Source organism: Chlorocebus sabaeus, chromosome 4 (assembly GCF_047675955.1).
Source record: "Chlorocebus sabaeus isolate Y175 chromosome 4, mChlSab1.0.hap1, whole genome shotgun sequence".
Taxonomy (NCBI): domain Eukaryota; kingdom Metazoa; phylum Chordata; class Mammalia; order Primates; family Cercopithecidae; genus Chlorocebus; species Chlorocebus sabaeus.
In genome coordinates, this window is record NC_132907.1 from 57,308,542 (window position 1) to 57,325,306 (window position 16,765).

At 37.4% G+C, this 16,765-nt stretch overlaps 1 protein-coding gene across 2 annotated transcripts in view; it reads right to left on the reverse strand.

Moving 5' to 3' along the window:
• Window positions 1-16,765, reverse strand: part of WDR70 (WD repeat domain 70) — a 361,196-nt gene that overhangs the window by 143,073 nt on the left and 201,358 nt on the right. The window lies entirely within an intron of this gene.

The following is a 16,765-nucleotide window of genomic DNA, read 5'->3' on the forward strand; positions in this document are numbered from 1 at the left end:
AACTCCTTAAAGTTATTCCTAAGTATTTTTTAACGTTATTGTAAATAAAATTATTTTCTTAATTTCCTTTTATATATATATACTTCAAGTTCTAGGGTACATGTGCAGAATGTGCAGTTTTGTTACATAGGTATACACATGCCATGCTGGTTTGCTGCACCATCAACCCATCACCTACATTAGGTATTTCTCCTAATGTTATCCCTCCCTTAGCCCCCCAACCCCCTACAGGCCCTGGTGTGTGATGTTCCCCTATGTCCATGTATTCTCATTGTTCAATTCCCACTTATGAGTGAGAACATGCAGTGTTTGGTTTTCTGTTCCTGTGTCACTTTGCTGAGAATGATGGTTTCCAGCTTCATCCATGTCCCTGCAAGGGACATAAATTCATCCTTTTTTATGGTTCCATGGTATTCCATGGTGTATATGTGCCACATTTTCTTTATCCAGTCTATTACTGATGGACATTTGGGTTGGTTCCAAGTCTTGGCTATTGTGAATAGTGCCACAATAAACACACGTGTGCATATGTCTTTTTTAGATAGATTGTTGGCGGTGTGGAAGTAGAAAATCTGACCAGACCAACAACAAGTAAGGAGACTAAATCAGTAATAAGAAGTTAACCGCCCCAAAAAAAAAAAACCAGGACCTGATGACTTCACTGATAAATTCTACCAAAGAGTTACAGAAGAATTAATACCAATTCTTCTCAAACTCTTCCAAAAAAGTTGAAAGAGAAAGGGAATAATTCTAACCCCATTTTATAAGGCTAGCATTGCCCTGATACCAAGCCAGACAAGGATACTATAAAAAAGAAGGCTATAGAACAATATCCCTAGTGAACACAGATGCAAAAATCATCACAAAAATGTTAGCAAACCAAATCTAACAGCTTATTAAGAAGATAATTCACTACGATCAAGTGGGATTTATCCCCGGGATGCAAGGATGGTTCAACATATGTAAACCAATAAATGTGATTACCACAGTAACAAAATTAAGAACAGAAATCACATGATATCTCAATAGATGCAGAAAAAGCATTTGATAAAATTCAACATTGTTCATGATAAAAACTCTCAACAAAATAGGTGTAGAAGGAATGTACGTCAACACATTAAAGGCCATGTATGATAAGCCCACAGCTAACATCATACTCAGCAGTGCAGAGTTGATAGCTTTTTCTCTAAAATCAAAATCAAGAAAAGGATGTCCACTTTGACAATTTCTACTCAACATAGTACTCGAGTCAATTAGGAAAGAAAAAGAAATAAAAGTCATCCAAATAGGAACGAAGTGAAATTGTCTCTGTTTGTTGATGACATTATCTTACATACAGAAAACTCTAAAGACTCTACCAAAAAAACTGTTTGAGCAGAGAAACAAATTCAGGAAAGCTGTCAGTTACAAAATGTTTGCTATTTTATGAAACTTTACAACTGCTTTCCAGAGTGGCTGTACCCTTTTACGTTTGTACCTGTAATACTGAGTTTTAGTTTCTTTGCCTCCTCAATAGTTTTAATTGTCTTTTTTATTATAACCATTCTAGTAGGCATGGAAAATGTCACTGTGATTTTTATTTGCATTTTCTTAGTAACTAAGGATGGCAAGCATCTTTTCGTGTGCTTATTGGGCATCTCCATTATCTTTCTTTAGTGAAATATGTACTCAAATCTTTTGCCCATTTAAAAAATTGGGTTGTCATTTTATTGAATTCTAGATGTTCTTTAAATATTCTGGATATCAGTACCTTAACAGATACATTATTTGCAAATATTTTCCTCAACTCTTTGGCTTATCTTTCTTTTCACTTTCTTGATGGTATCTTTTGAAGTGCATAAACTTTTAACTTTGATGAAGTCCAACTTATCTTTTTTTTTCCTTCTTTCATCATGTATGCTTTTGGTGTTGCATCTAAGAACTCATTGCCTAACCCAAGGTTAAAAATATGTTCTCCTATGTTTTCTTTAGGACTGTCTTTACTTTAAATCTATAACTTATTTTGAGTTAATTTTTATATGGTAAAGTATGGTAAAGTAAGGTTCCAAATACATCTTTTTTTTTTTTGAGATGGAGTCTTGCTCGGTGGCCCAGGCTGGAGTACAGTAGTGCAATCTTGGCTCACTGCAAACTCCGCCTCCCGGGTTCAAGCAATTCTCCTGTGTCAGCCTCCTGAGTAGCTAGGATAACAGGCACGCACTACCATGCCTGGCAATTTTTTTGTATTTTTAGTATTGATGGGGTTTTGCCAGGCTGGTCTCGAACTCCTGACTTCAGGTGATCCACCCACGTTGGCCTTCAAAAGTGCTGAGATTACAGGTGTGAGTCACCACACCTGGGCCCCAAATTCACCATTTTACATATGGATAACCACTTATCTCAGCATCATTTGTTGAAAGGACTACTCTTTTTACATTGTTTTGGAATCTTGGTGGAAAATCAATTGGCCACAAATGTAAGGGTGTGGTTATTTATTTAGTAATGATTCCTAAGTCTAACTCTAGATTTCATAAGGCCTTTTTATTTTTCCAAACCCTTTGATTGAATGAATATTCTGTGTATGTTCCACAGCCATATAACTTAAGTAACTGTAAGTAGAAAATATGAGCACCAAATAAATTTCTCCTAAATGCAATTGTATTCGTAGTGCAATTACTGTGTACATGCATAAAAATTGTGTCCAAAGTGTTTATAAAAATTACTGTGGGTTTTATATAGAAGTTAGAACATTTTCCCATTTCTGTGAACTTTAATATCTTAATACTTGGGCATTTTTTAAAAGAAGGTCTTCCTTGTTAGATTCATTCTGCCAAGCAAGCCTGCAAGTTTTAGACTTTTATATCACTCAAGTTGCTTATGTAGTCCTTCAAGAAAAATTAAACCAAGATCTCTAAAGTGATTTCCATGCAAAATTAATGCTTCCCTTTACCTTTGCCAAACTCTGTGATGCATTTATGCAGCAGATGCCAGAAAGTTTAGAACTTGTAACTGGAAAGAATTCAAAATTTTAAGACAGAAAGCATTTGTGCCTGGGGCAATGTAATGATCCCACCTGTGTCGTTTTCTTGTCTTCTGGATGTTTTCATTGTGTGTCCAGAAAGGCCCAGGCAGATCCTTCTTCTATTTTTAAATCTTTTTTATGAAACACAGTTTTAATTTTACAAGACCAGATCTCACTCCAAGTTTCAAAATATGTGTTCTTCAGCATAAAATGTTTTGACAGATATCTAATGGCCTAGCACTTTAGCATCCATTTTTTAGGCATAGATTCAGAGAATTGGAGCCATAAAATCATAGTGTAATTAGTCACTATCAGATGCTGGATAAATTTGTACTTCTAGGTGAACTGTTTTCTTTCCCTTTCCCTTATTGTGAAAATTGTCTCAATCTGTTAATATACCACTGAAATAAATGGAAATATCTGTTGGACTTACTAGCTTTGATATTTCATTTATGGTCTAAGAAGCATAGCAGAAAAGATGTGGTATTTATTGAGTGCCTACTATGTTCTCCAAGTATTAACCTAGATATGTTTATATCCCTAATCTCATTTAATCCTCACAAACCCTTATTGTTGGTATTATGATCCCATTTTTAGAAATGAAGAACTTTAAATAAGCCAAATAATGATGCTTTATGCCTGTGTGTGGCCCTTCATATCATAATTCTAAAATATCATCTGGTATTTGTGACGTTCAGTTATTTTAAAAACTATCATAATTTACATTCACCGTTGCAGAGTTGAGGGTCGAACGAAAAAACAAATGTGGTATTCAACTTTTTGCACTTATTATTTTTGGGAAACATAGCAAACAGACATAAGAGCCAAGTAAGCGATACAGAATACACTCAATAGGGTGAAGGCTGTATAATTCTCAGATACAAATAGTGCTAAAACAACTGGATATCCATATGCAAAAAAAATCAACTTTGAGTCATACTTCATACTACATACACATAAAAGCTAATTTAAATAGTTCATAGATCTAGTTGTAAAACTTAAAATTGTGAAGGACAATGTTGACCACCTTGGGTAAGGCAAAGATTCATTAAATACAATCCCTAAAAATATTGGTAAATTAGACTGTCTTAATCATTTTGTGTTGCTATAACAAATATCTGTGGCTGGATAATTTGTAAAGAAAATAGGTTTATTTAGCTCATAGTTCTGCAGGCTAGGAAGTACAAGAAGCATGGTTCCAGTATCTGCTTGGCTCCTGGTGAAGGCCTCATGACTTGCATAGTGAAAAGCAAAAAAGGAGCAGGCAAGTGCAAAGAGATCACATGGTGAAAGCAGCAGCAAGGTAGAGAAACCAAGAAAGCCAGAGTCTTTCTGAAAACCCACGCTTTTGTTAATTCGTAACCAGAATATCTAAAAAGCTCTGAAAATTCAACAAGAAAAATAAATCAATATTTAAAATGGGCAAAAGATTTTCACAGACACTTCATCAAGTTAGAGAAACATATGATAAATAGTATATGGAAAGATCCTTAACATAACTAGTCATTTCAGAAATGCAAATTAAAATCACAATACACTATTACTACAAACCTGTAAGAATGGCTTTAAAAAAAAAAAGCTAACGATACCTAGTGCTGATCAGGATATGGAGCAACTGGAATGTGCATACATTGCTTGTGGGAATGCAAAACGGAACTGCAACTTTGGAAAACAGTTTCTTATAAAGTTAAATATATACTTCCCATATAACCAGCAACGTCATTTCTAAGTGTTATCTAAGAGAAATGAAAATTTATTTTTTAAAAAACAATAAAAAGCTATACATGAATCATTACAGCAGCTTTGTTCACAATTGCCCCAAACTGGAAACAACTCCAAATCTTCATTCTGTTAATGCATTAAAAAAAATGGTACATCCATAGAGTGAAATTTTATTCAGCAATAAAAAGTAATAGAGTACTGACACATATAACAACTCAAATACATTATGCTTAAAGAAGCCACACTCAAAAGGCTACATATGATAACTCCAGTTATATTAATGTTCTGAACGAGTCATAACTACAGGGATAAAGAATACGCCAAGAGTTGCCAAAGGTTAAAGGTGGGGATGGAAGGGTTTCTATAAAGGGGCATCACAAGGGAAGTTTTTGGAGAGACACAACCATTCATTTGTCAAATCACATAGACCTACACATGTAAAAAGGCAAATTTTAAGTACGTTAAACTCCAATAAATGTAACATAATTATATATACAATATACATATATATGTGATAAATATCAATAAAACTACTACTCTCTCATTAAGAGAAATCAAGACTTAGTTACTCCAGAGCTAGTCTGGTGGTTCCAGAGTCAAGAACCAGGGTACCTTATATTCTACTGCTCTGACAAAATGCTGTTTGTGCACAGCCATCATATCCACATTACCGGCAGAGGAAAGAGTAAAAAGGAAGGGGTGAAAAGGGTCTGTAACCTTCTTTGGGAGATTTCTTCAAAGTTTCACACTACCCTTTCATTACACCTCATTGGTCAAAACACAGTTGCCACATTTAATCACACCTAACTGCAAGAAAAGCTAGAAAATAAAAAGGAAATGTATATTGGAGTATGCAGCTAGTAATATCTATTACAATTCTGTTGGTTTCTAGATGCCAAAGTGTCTTATAATACTGGGGTTCTGTCCCCTCGCTCTTCAGTAGGTTGCTTTATATCTTGGAGTTACAAAGTGCCTCTCTATTATTCCTGTATACTGTTTCCCCAGCCCTTTTCTGAGCCTAAATTTTGGTAGTTATTAGCTTGTAAAATTTGGTTAGCACAGTCTTAACATTATGTCAGGCACTGGGTTTGATAGCTCTGAAAACTGATTTTTACTAACGTTAAGCAATTAAGTCCCCAAATAAAGCAGAGAAGAAAGCTTGCAGAAGTAATTTATAAACAAAATCCCTAAAATTTCATTTGGAATATATCATAAATATTTGACAACTTCAAAGAAAGCACTGCCTATTCAAAATCTACACATTTAACATTCAGTTGCACCTCAATGTACATAGATTAGACCTCAATAAAGTTGATTTCTAAATTGCTTGGACAGAAAGTAAAATTATTTCCTTCATTCATGCAACATTTATTGAGGACCTAGTATTTATGTTCCTAGTATATTCAAGAAATGGTAAAGGCCCTAGGCACACACAGATTAAACAAAACAAAACAAAAACAAAATCCTTGCTCTCAAGGAGTTCTTCTTGTAAAAGAAATAAATGTTAATATGTGTAATTACAATTTACGTGACCTGGATAAAGTGAGTTCTCTAGTTTTGTACTTTTTCAAAATTGTTTAGGCTATTCCAAGTTGTTTACATTTGCAGATGAATTTTAGAACCAGCTTATCCAATTTCTATCCCCAAACATTCAGCTGAAATTTAATTGAGATTACATTAAATCTAAACATCAACGGGAAGAACTGAAATGTTAATAGTATTGACTTCTGATCCATGAATACAGTACATATTCTCATTTATATAGATCTTTTAGTTCTCTCAAAAATGTATTATGGTTTTCAGTGTATAAATACTACACACATACATTGTCAGATTTCATATTTTATATGCTGTTAATGACTGGTATTATTTTCACAATTTTAATAACAATTGTTTGTTGCTAGACAATAGAAATAAAATGGACTCATAATTATTGAACTTGTATCCTGTGACCTTGCTAAACTCACTTATTAGTTCTAATAGCATTTCTATAGATTCACAAGGATGCCCTCTCTCACCACTCCTATACAACATACTGTTGGAAGTTCTGGCCAGGGCAATCAGGCAAGAGAAAGAAATAAAGGGTATTCGGTTAGGAAAAAAGGAATCAAATTGTCCGCTTGCAGATAACATGATTGTATATTTAGAAAACCCCATCGTCTCAGCCCAAACTCTGCTTAAGCTGATAAGCAACTTCAGCAAAGACTCAGGATACAAAATCAATGTGCAAAAATCGCAAGCATTCCTACACACCAATAACAGAGAGCCAAATCATGAGTGAACTTGCATTCACAACTGCTACAAAGAGAATAAAATACCTAGGAATACAACTTACAAGGGATGTGAAGGACCTCTTCAAGGAGAACTACAAACCACTGCTCAACGAAATATAAAGAGGACACAAACAAATGGAAGAACATTCCATGCTCATGGATAGGAAGAATCAATATTATGAAAACGGCCATACTGCCCAAGGTAATTTATAGATTCAGTGCCATCCCTATCAAGCTACCAATGAATTTCTTCACAGAACTGGAAAAAACTAAAGTTTATATGGAACCAAAAAAGAGCCTGCATTGCCAACACAATCCTAAGCAAAAAGAACAAAGCTGGAGGCATCACACTACCTGACGTCAACTACACTACAAGGCTACAGTAACCAAAACGGCATGGTACTGGTACTAAAACAGAGATATAGACCAATGGAAGAGAAAAGAGGCCTCAGAAATAACACCACACATCTACAGCCATCTCATCTTTGACAAACCTTACAAAAACAAGAAATGGGGAAAGGACTCCCTATTTAATAAATGGTGTTGGGAAAACTGGCTAGCCGTATGTGGAAAAGCTGAAACTGGATCCCTTCCTTACTCCTTATACAAAAATTAATTCAAGATGGATTAAAGACTTAAATGTTAGACCTAAAACCATAACAACCCTAGAAGAAAACCTAGGCAATACCATTTGGGACATAGGCATGGACAAGGACTTCATGATTAAAACATCAAAAGCAATGGCAACAAAAGCCAAAATAGATAAATGGGATCTAATTAAACTAAAGAGCTTCCACACGGCAAAAGAAACTATCATCAGAGTGAACACGCAACCTACAGAACGGGAGAAATTTTTGCAATCTATTCATCTGACAAAGCGCTAATATCCAGAATCTACAAACAAGTTAAACAAATTCACAAGAAAAAAACAACCCCATCAAAAAGTAGGCAAAGGATATGCACAGAGATACTTCTCAAAAGAAAACATTTATGCAGCCAACAGACACATGAAAAAATGCTCATCATCACTGGCCATCAGAGAAATGCAAATCAAAACCACAATGAAATACCATCTTACACCAGTTAGAATGGCAGTCATTAAAAAGTCAGGAAACAACAGAGGATGTGGAGAAATAGGAACACTTTTACACTGTTGGTGGGAGTGCAAACTAGTTCAACCATTGTGGAAGACAGTGTGACAATTCCTCAAGGATCTAGAACTAGAAATACCATTTGACCCAGTGATCCCATTACTGGGTATACACCCAAAGGATTATAAATCATGCTGCTATAAAGACACATGCACACGTATGTTTATGGTGGCACTATTCACAATAGTAAGGACTTGGAATTAACCCAAATGTCCATCAATGATAGACTGGATTAAGAAAATGTGGCACATATACACCATGGAATACTATGCAGCCATAAAAAAAGATGAGTTCACGTCCTTTGCAGGGGCATGGATGCAGCTGGAAACCATCATTCTGAGCAAACTATCACAAGGACAGAGAACCAAACACCCCATGTTCTCACTCATAGGTGGGAACTGAACATTGAGAACACCCGGACACAGGGCAGGGGAAATCACACCCCAGGGCCTGTCGTAGGGTGGGGTGCAGGGGGAGGGATAGCATTAGGAAAAATACGTAATATAAATGACGAGTTCATGGGTGCAGCAAACCAACACGGCACATGTATACCTATTTAACAAACCTGCACATTGTACACATGTACCCTAGAACTTAGAGAGAAAGAGTGTGTGTGTGTGTGTGTGTGTGTGTGTGTGTGTGTGTGTGTGTGTGGAGGGAGAGAGAGAGAGAGAGAGAGAGAGAGACAGACAGACAGACAGGGTCTTGCTCTATTGCCGAGGCTGGACTACAGTGGTGTGATCATAGCTCACCATAACCTGAACTTCTAGGTTCAAGCAATTCTCCCACCTCATCCACCCAAGTAGCTAGGGCTATGGGCACATGGGAACATGCCTGGCTAATTTCTGTTATTTTTTGTAGAGGTAAGGTCTCACTACATGTTACCCAGACTAGTCTGGAACTCTTTGCCTCAAGCAATCCTCCTGCCTTGGTCTGCCAAAGCACTGGGATTACAGGGGCAAGCCACTGTTACTGGCCGAAATTTTCTATATAGATGATTATGTGGTCTCTTTAATAAAGACAATTTTATTTCTTCCTTGCAATCAGTAAGCTTTTCATTTATCTGTCTTATTGCACTCGCTGGCAATTCCAGTATATAGAAATAATGAGAGCTAACATCATTGCTTCTTTCTCAGGCACAGGGGGAAAGTATTCAGCCTTTTTCCATTAAGTATATTGCAGATTGAACATCCCTAATCCAAATATCCAAAATCCAAAGTGCTCCAAAACTTGAAATTTTTTGAGCACTGACATGACACCACAAGGGAAAATTCCATACCTGATTTCACGTGCTGGGTCACAATCAAAATGCATGTACACAACACACAGTTCATTCAGTCTGCCATTGTTTGTTGTTGTTACTGTGTAACAGTTGATAAACATATTCTGGTGATGCGACTGTGCTGTGCAGTTAACCCGAACACATTTTTTTTTAATTGTATTAATGATATGTCATATTTTTCAGTTAAGTACTTATGTATGAAGTACTTATGTATGAATAAGTACAAGAAAATGCTTATCGATGACATATAAATTCAGAGTCAGGAATGATGGTGATGCCAAAACACTATAGTTCTCCACATGTGTAACTGAGACAATGACACTTTTGCTTTCTAATGGTTCAATGTACACACACAGTTTCAAGCACAAATTTTTAAAAATATTACATAAAATTACCTTCAGGCTATATGTATCATGTATTATGAAACATAAATGAATTCTGTACTCAGACTTGGGTCCCTTTCTCAAGACATCTCATTACACATATGCAAATATTCCACAATGTGAATCCCAAACCCAAAACACTTCTGAGCCCAGGCATTTTGCATAATGGATACGCGACCTGAACCTGTAGGTTTTTCATAGATGCCCTTTATCAGAATTAAGAAATTCCATTCTATTCCCAGTTTGCTAAGAGTTTTTATCATGAATGAATGCTGGATTTTTTTCAAATGCTTATTTTACATCAATTGAGATGATGACACAGCTTTTCTCTTTTTTAAGTCTGTGCATTATATATTGTCTGATTTTCAATCCTTTCAATCCTCCTTTGCACTCTTGGTTTAAATATGACTTAATCATGATGTATTATCCTTTCAATAAACTGTTAGTTTGAATTTGCTGATATTTCGTTAAGGATTTTTGTTTCAGTTCATTGGGGATATCAGTCTATAGTTTCCTTTTTCTGAAGTGACTTTGTGTTAGGCATCAGGGTAATGTTGGCCTTATAAAATAAGTTGGAGTGTGTTTCTTCTTTTAGTTTCTGGAAGAGTTTGTATAGAATTGGAATTTCTTTTTTTAAGTAGAATTCAACAGTGAAGCCATCTAGAGTTTTCATAGTGGAAAGGTTTTTAATTATATATTCAGTCTTTTACATAGGACAAGAATATCTCAATTATTTGTGTCTTCTGAATGATCTTTCATAATTTGTCTTTCAAGGAAATTTGTCCATTTCATCTAAGTTATCCAATATATTTGTGTAAAATTGTTCATAAAATTTCTGATTATCTTTCAATGTCATTAAACTCTACAGTGATGTCACCTCCTTCATTCATGATATCGGGGTCTGATACTGCCTGCAATTCTTTTTGAGACTGAGCAGGCTAGAATACAGCCACATGATCTCGGCTCACTGCAACCTCTGCCTCCCAGGTTTGGGCGATTCTCCTGCCTCAGCCTCCCAAGTAGCGGGGATTACAGGCACAAGCCACTATGCCTGGCTAATTTTTGTATTTTTAGTAGAGATGGCATTTCACCATATTGGCAAGACTGATCTCAAATTCCTGAGCTCAAGTGATCCGCCCACCTTGGCCTCCCAAAGTGCAATTACAGGGGTGAGCCATCACACCTGGCCTCCTTTTTAAATTATCAATACAGCTAGAGAGACATTTATCAATTTGATTTGTCTTCTCAACCAATTTTTTTCTTTCTTTGTTTTTTAATTTCAATTTTATTCATCTGCTCTTTCCTTATTATTATTTTCTTCCTTCCACCTACTAAGTTAATTCTTTCTCTCTCTCTCTCTCCGATTTTTGTTCTGTTTTGGTTTTTCGGGTCTCCAGTTTCTTAAGGTTGAATCTTGCATACCTGATTTGGGGCCTTTGTGTTTATCCAGAAGTCTGAAATCAAGGTGTCTGCAGGGTCACACTTCCTCTAGAGGAATTGGGTAGAATCCCCGTAGCCTCTTCAAGCTTCCAGTGGCTGGCACCATTCCTTGGCCTCCTTGGCTTATGATCACATCACTCTGATCTCTGCCTTCATCTTTATGTTGCTTTTCCCCCTTTGTGTCTTCTCATTTTCTGTCCTTTAATGAAGGCACTTGTTGGATTTAAGGCCTATCTGGATAATCCAGGATGATCTCATCTCAAGATCCCTAACAATTAAATTTACAAAGACTTTTTTCAAAAAAGGAAACATTCACAGGTTCCAGGAATTTGATGTGAACATAGCTTTTTGGGGGACCAGCATTCAACCCACTATACACAAGAGAGATGAACCTCAAAACACACTCTCCCAACTAAAAGAGGCTAGACACAAGAGATGACATACCACATGATTCTATTGATCTGAAACGTCCATAAAAGACAAATATATAGATAGCAGATCACTACTTGCATAGGGCTGGTGGTAAAAATAGGGAATGATTAAACACTGTCTCTTTTTGAGGTGACAGAAATACTATAAATTAAATGATCACAATGGTTGTACAAGTCTGTAAATATATTAAAAATCATTGAATTGCCCCATCCTTTTCTATTTTCAGCTGTAATCAGTATAGCTGAAAATTCCGTTAAATTCCTAGAAAAGATCATCAGTAATTAAACATTTCTGAGGGAAAATTCAGCAAACCTCAGATAAGGAAGTTGAGCAAATGGAATTTGAAGAGATTCCTAATTTAAAATATATGCCAATATTCTTCTCAGACAAAACTTACACTCTGCTCTTATAAACCAAATACCGCTAAAGTCTTTATGAAGCACTTGTAAAATATTTTATTTCATTAAATCAAGCAGCAAGAAGCCAGGCACGATGGCTCATGTCTGTAATCCCTGCACTCTGTGAGGCCAAGGCAGGCAGATCACTTGAGTCCAGGTATTCAAGACCAGCCTGGGCAACATGGCGAAACCCTGTCTCCACACAAATACAAAAATTAGCTGGGTGTGGTGGCCAGCTACTTGGCAGGCTGAGGCAGAAGAATCACTTGAACCCAGGAGGCAGAGGCTGCAGTGAGCCGAGATCACACCACTGCACTCCAGCCCGGGCAACAGAAAGAGACCCTGCCTCCGAAAATAAAAAATAAAAATAAAAAAAATTAAGTTGCAAGAAAAATCAGTTTCATAGCTGATTAAGAAGGAAAGAATGCTACATTTCATAGAGTTCTAGTCCAAGTGACCTCCTCAACCATTGCAGGTAAAACAATACTCAATGCTCAATGCTTTCAACCAACATTAAATTAAAATCCTGTACCAGATGTCAAACATTCACCAACTTAAAAGTTGGTATACAAATAGGATATACAGATATACATAAACATATATAGTATGTATACAAACTTATATACATATTACATTGTGTTCACATATTTATATATATTAAATATATCATGTATTCGTGTGTGTGTGTGTGTGTGTGTGTGTGTGTGTGTGTAGGTATATATGTATGTATGTATTCACCTCTATATCTCAATCAGTGATCTAGCTGGGCACAGTGGCTCACACCTATAACCCCAGCTACTTGGGAGGCTGAGGCAGGAGCATCACTTGAGGCCAGGAGTTCCAGACCAGCCTGAACAACACAGCAAGACATTATCTTAAAAAAATAATAATAGGCTGGACACAGTGGCTCATTTGGGAAGCCAAGGTGGGCAAATCACGAGGTCAGGAGTTCGAGACTACCCTGGCCAACATGGTGAAACCCCGTCTCTACTGAAAATACAAAATGAGCCAAGCATGGTGGCGGGCGCCTGTAATCCCAGCTACCCGGGAGGCTGAGGTTGCAATGAGCTGAGATTGTGCCACTGCACTCTAGCCTGGGCGACAGAACAAGACTCCGTCTCAAAATAAATGAATAAACAAATAAAAATAAAAACAAAAACTAGCCAGGTGTGGTAATGTGTCCCTGTAGTCCCAGCTACTTGGGAGGCTGAGGCAGGAGGATCACTTGAGCCCAGGAGTTCAAGACTGCAGTGAGCTATGATGGCACCGCTGCACTCCAGCGTAGGCGACAGAGTGACTCCCATCTCTAAAAATAAAAATAAAAAATAAGTGACCTTAAATATAGTAGGGAGAGTGGGGGAAAAAAAGAAAGTTAAGGTGGATGGAGCAAGGAAAATGAGCGAAGGGGAGGGCAGGGAAGGGAATTCAGATGTACATTCTATGATGTTGAGGTGATTGGGTTCTTTTTTTCCCTCTAACCTCTTCTAATTTAGCCTATCATGAAGTTCACAAAAAATACAGCACCATGTTCTAAGATAACACCCTTAGGTGTAGATGCTAAGAACTATTCTGCTCAGAGTTATAGCAAAGATGCTTCATATTTTTTTCAAAATAATCTATAGAGAAATTAATACACTTTCCAAATGCCAAATTAACATCTTTTAGTTACCCATTTTGACTTCCTTTCTTTTCTTAATATCCAGCACAGTTTTGTAGAAATAACAGACTTCGACAAATTAAAATCCTATACCAGATGTATATTATATATGTCTTCGTATCTATCTATCTATTGATCTTTAATACGACCCTATTCATAAGTTCTCCTGAAATGTCCCTCAAAATAATCTGCTTCAATTAACTTTGGTTAAGTCATAAACACTGTTACTTGGCCCTGAAGAAACATGGATGAATGGAATAGGGCTTTTGCCAACATGGTGAAACCCTGTCTCTACTAAAAATACAAAAATGAGCTGGTGTGGTAGTGTGCGCCTGTAATCCCAGCTACTCGGGAGACTGAAGCACAAGAATCACTTGAACCCAGGAGGTGAAGCTTGCAGCGAGCTGAGATTACGCCACTGCCCTCCAGCCTGGTAGACAGAGTGAGGCTCAATCTCAAAAAAAAAAAAAGAATAGGGCTTTTGCCTTCACAGAAATCACAGACTGGCTGATGAAAATGTTTTATAAGTATAAGCCACAGGACTACAATTCAACAAACATAAATTAAATACTTTCCACAAACCAGGTACCTTGGTGAATACATGGAGATACGAAAGTGTCTGTTCTCCAAGAATGCATAACCTGATGGGGAAGAGGGAAAAACATGCCATTGCCTCATGAGGCAGTCACCCAAAAAAAGAGGTATTTCACTGGGAAAGATCTAGGAAGGATTCTACAGAGGTGTGACTTTTGGGGAGAGCTGAGATTCTGTGGGTGAAATTTACAGACTGGAGATGCGGATAAAAGTGGAAAGGGTTGTGGGAGTGGGGAGTGCATCCTAGAAATTGGTATAAAAGATGCAAAGATGGGGGGGCTTGAAAATGCAGAGTCTATATAGGAAAAAAAAAAAGCAGTTTGCTTTGACAAGAGGATGAAGTACACAGTGGGCACAAGTAGAAGACGAGGTTGTAAAAACACGGGCAAGTGCCAGATTGGAAAGGGTATCCTGTGAGATATATTGGCATTACAGGTTTTATACTCTAAAAGACTGTGAAGCCACTACATAGAAGAGTGACTTAGGTTACACAATCAGACCTGTGTTTTAGAAAATCACTTGGATGGCAGTAGGGGAGACTGGAGGGGACATGTCTGTAGGTTGGCCAGTCCAAATGAAAGATAATAAAGTTCTGTTCTAAAGGCAAAGGAATGGGGAAAGTGAAGAGAAAGCATTACTTTGAGGTGGGCTAGAGTCATGGTACTATTCAGTGAAGCAGAGCTGTGGAAGATATGGCATAAGATAGAAGGTAATAATTTTGGTAGAAGAGGCAATAACAGGTTAAGATTCAGAGAGCTGTGTGACATCCAGGTGGAGAATCTTGTTGTATAGGGTCTGGATGAAAGAAATAAAATAAGGAATCATTAGAATGTAGACAGAGATATGAAACCATGGGAACTGCAAAAGGCAGACCCTCATGGAACAGATACTGAAAGAATAGGCAGCAAAAAGGAAAAGGAGCTAGGCAGGAAATAAGAAAGGGATACAAGGACAGGGAAGTGTTAGGAAGCCAAAAGAGAATACTTTTAAAAAGAAGGTGTCTGCATGTTCTCACTCATAAGTGGGAGCTGAACAATGAGAACACATGGACACAGGGAGGCAAACATCACACTCTGGGGCCTGTCAGTGGGTGGGAGGCTAGGGGAGGGAAAGCATTAGGAGAAATACCTAATGTAGGTGACGAGTTGACGGGTGCAGCAAACCACCATGGCACATGTATACCTATGTAACAAAACTGCACATTCTGCACATGTACCCCAGAACTTAAAGCATAATAATGAAAAAAAAGGTGTGATCATGAGTGTCAAATTCCAAAGAGATGTTAAGTAAAAAGAAGACTGAAAGGCCTTCACAGGATTTAATAGACAAGAGCTCATAGATGACTTCTGCAAGAGCAATGTCAGTAGAATGATAAGAGTAGAAGTCAGAAAGCTACAGCATTAGGATTGGGAAATGATGAGGGAGAGATATAGCAGGCAAAGAATGTTCAAGCATAAAATACTATTTAAGTACAAAACGGAATCAATAAAACCTGGTCAAGACAAAGAAGAATGGAATTGAGGATGCCAGGCTGGGGAGAGAAGGTAACATTCGATTTGGCTCCTAAATGATATGAAGGGTTGTAAGGTAGATTTGAAGGAAGGAGTTTATGGCAAAAGGAAAACCAAGAGTAAAAGGCCTTGAAAGGGATCTTGAAAGGAATGGTAAATAATCTGATATCTGATATAGTTACAGCTCGAGGGGTAGAAGTGGGAGGAGGGGCACACCTATCTGGAGATGATGATGGAAATAGGTTAGTACTAGATTGGGAAAGACCTTGCAAGCCATTAGGGATTATGCACAGTACTCTGTAAACCTTGGAAAGGCAACAGATAACACAAGTAAGGGGTTTGAGCTTATAACAAGCAGGGCAGGAACCCAAGCAATGTGCCCCAAAGTCAGCCTAGAATGATGCTCCAGTAACAGAGCCTGACCCATGGCTACAGAGTACGGGTCTAAAAAGGAATGAAGACAGTGTCTCAGACAAAGGTACTGGATCGAGAGCAGAATGATGGTATTTTTCACATAAATGGAGAATTGGAGAAGACAGAAAGACACTAAAAAATGAAATGAAAATAGTAAAGATCTAGTGTTTCTAATAGTACAAATTTCTGACCAGTAGAAAACGAAAAGGAAGAAGTCACTGATAGAACTCCACTGGATTCTCAAGACGGCACTGAGAACAAAGAGAATTCTGTAATTCTCCAACTGCATTTCTATGTTGTACTTGATTGAGGAGTGGAAAACTCACAATGAATCCATCTGGGAACATAAAATAAGTCACTAGCTCTATTCCACTAATTAATTACTCCTAAACAGGTATCAAGATAAAAACTTGTATGTGGATTTGGCCTTAAAATGTGGACAAAGAGGCTGGGCGTGGTGGCTCACACCTGTAATCCCAGCACTTTGGGAGGCTGAGGCGGGCGCAC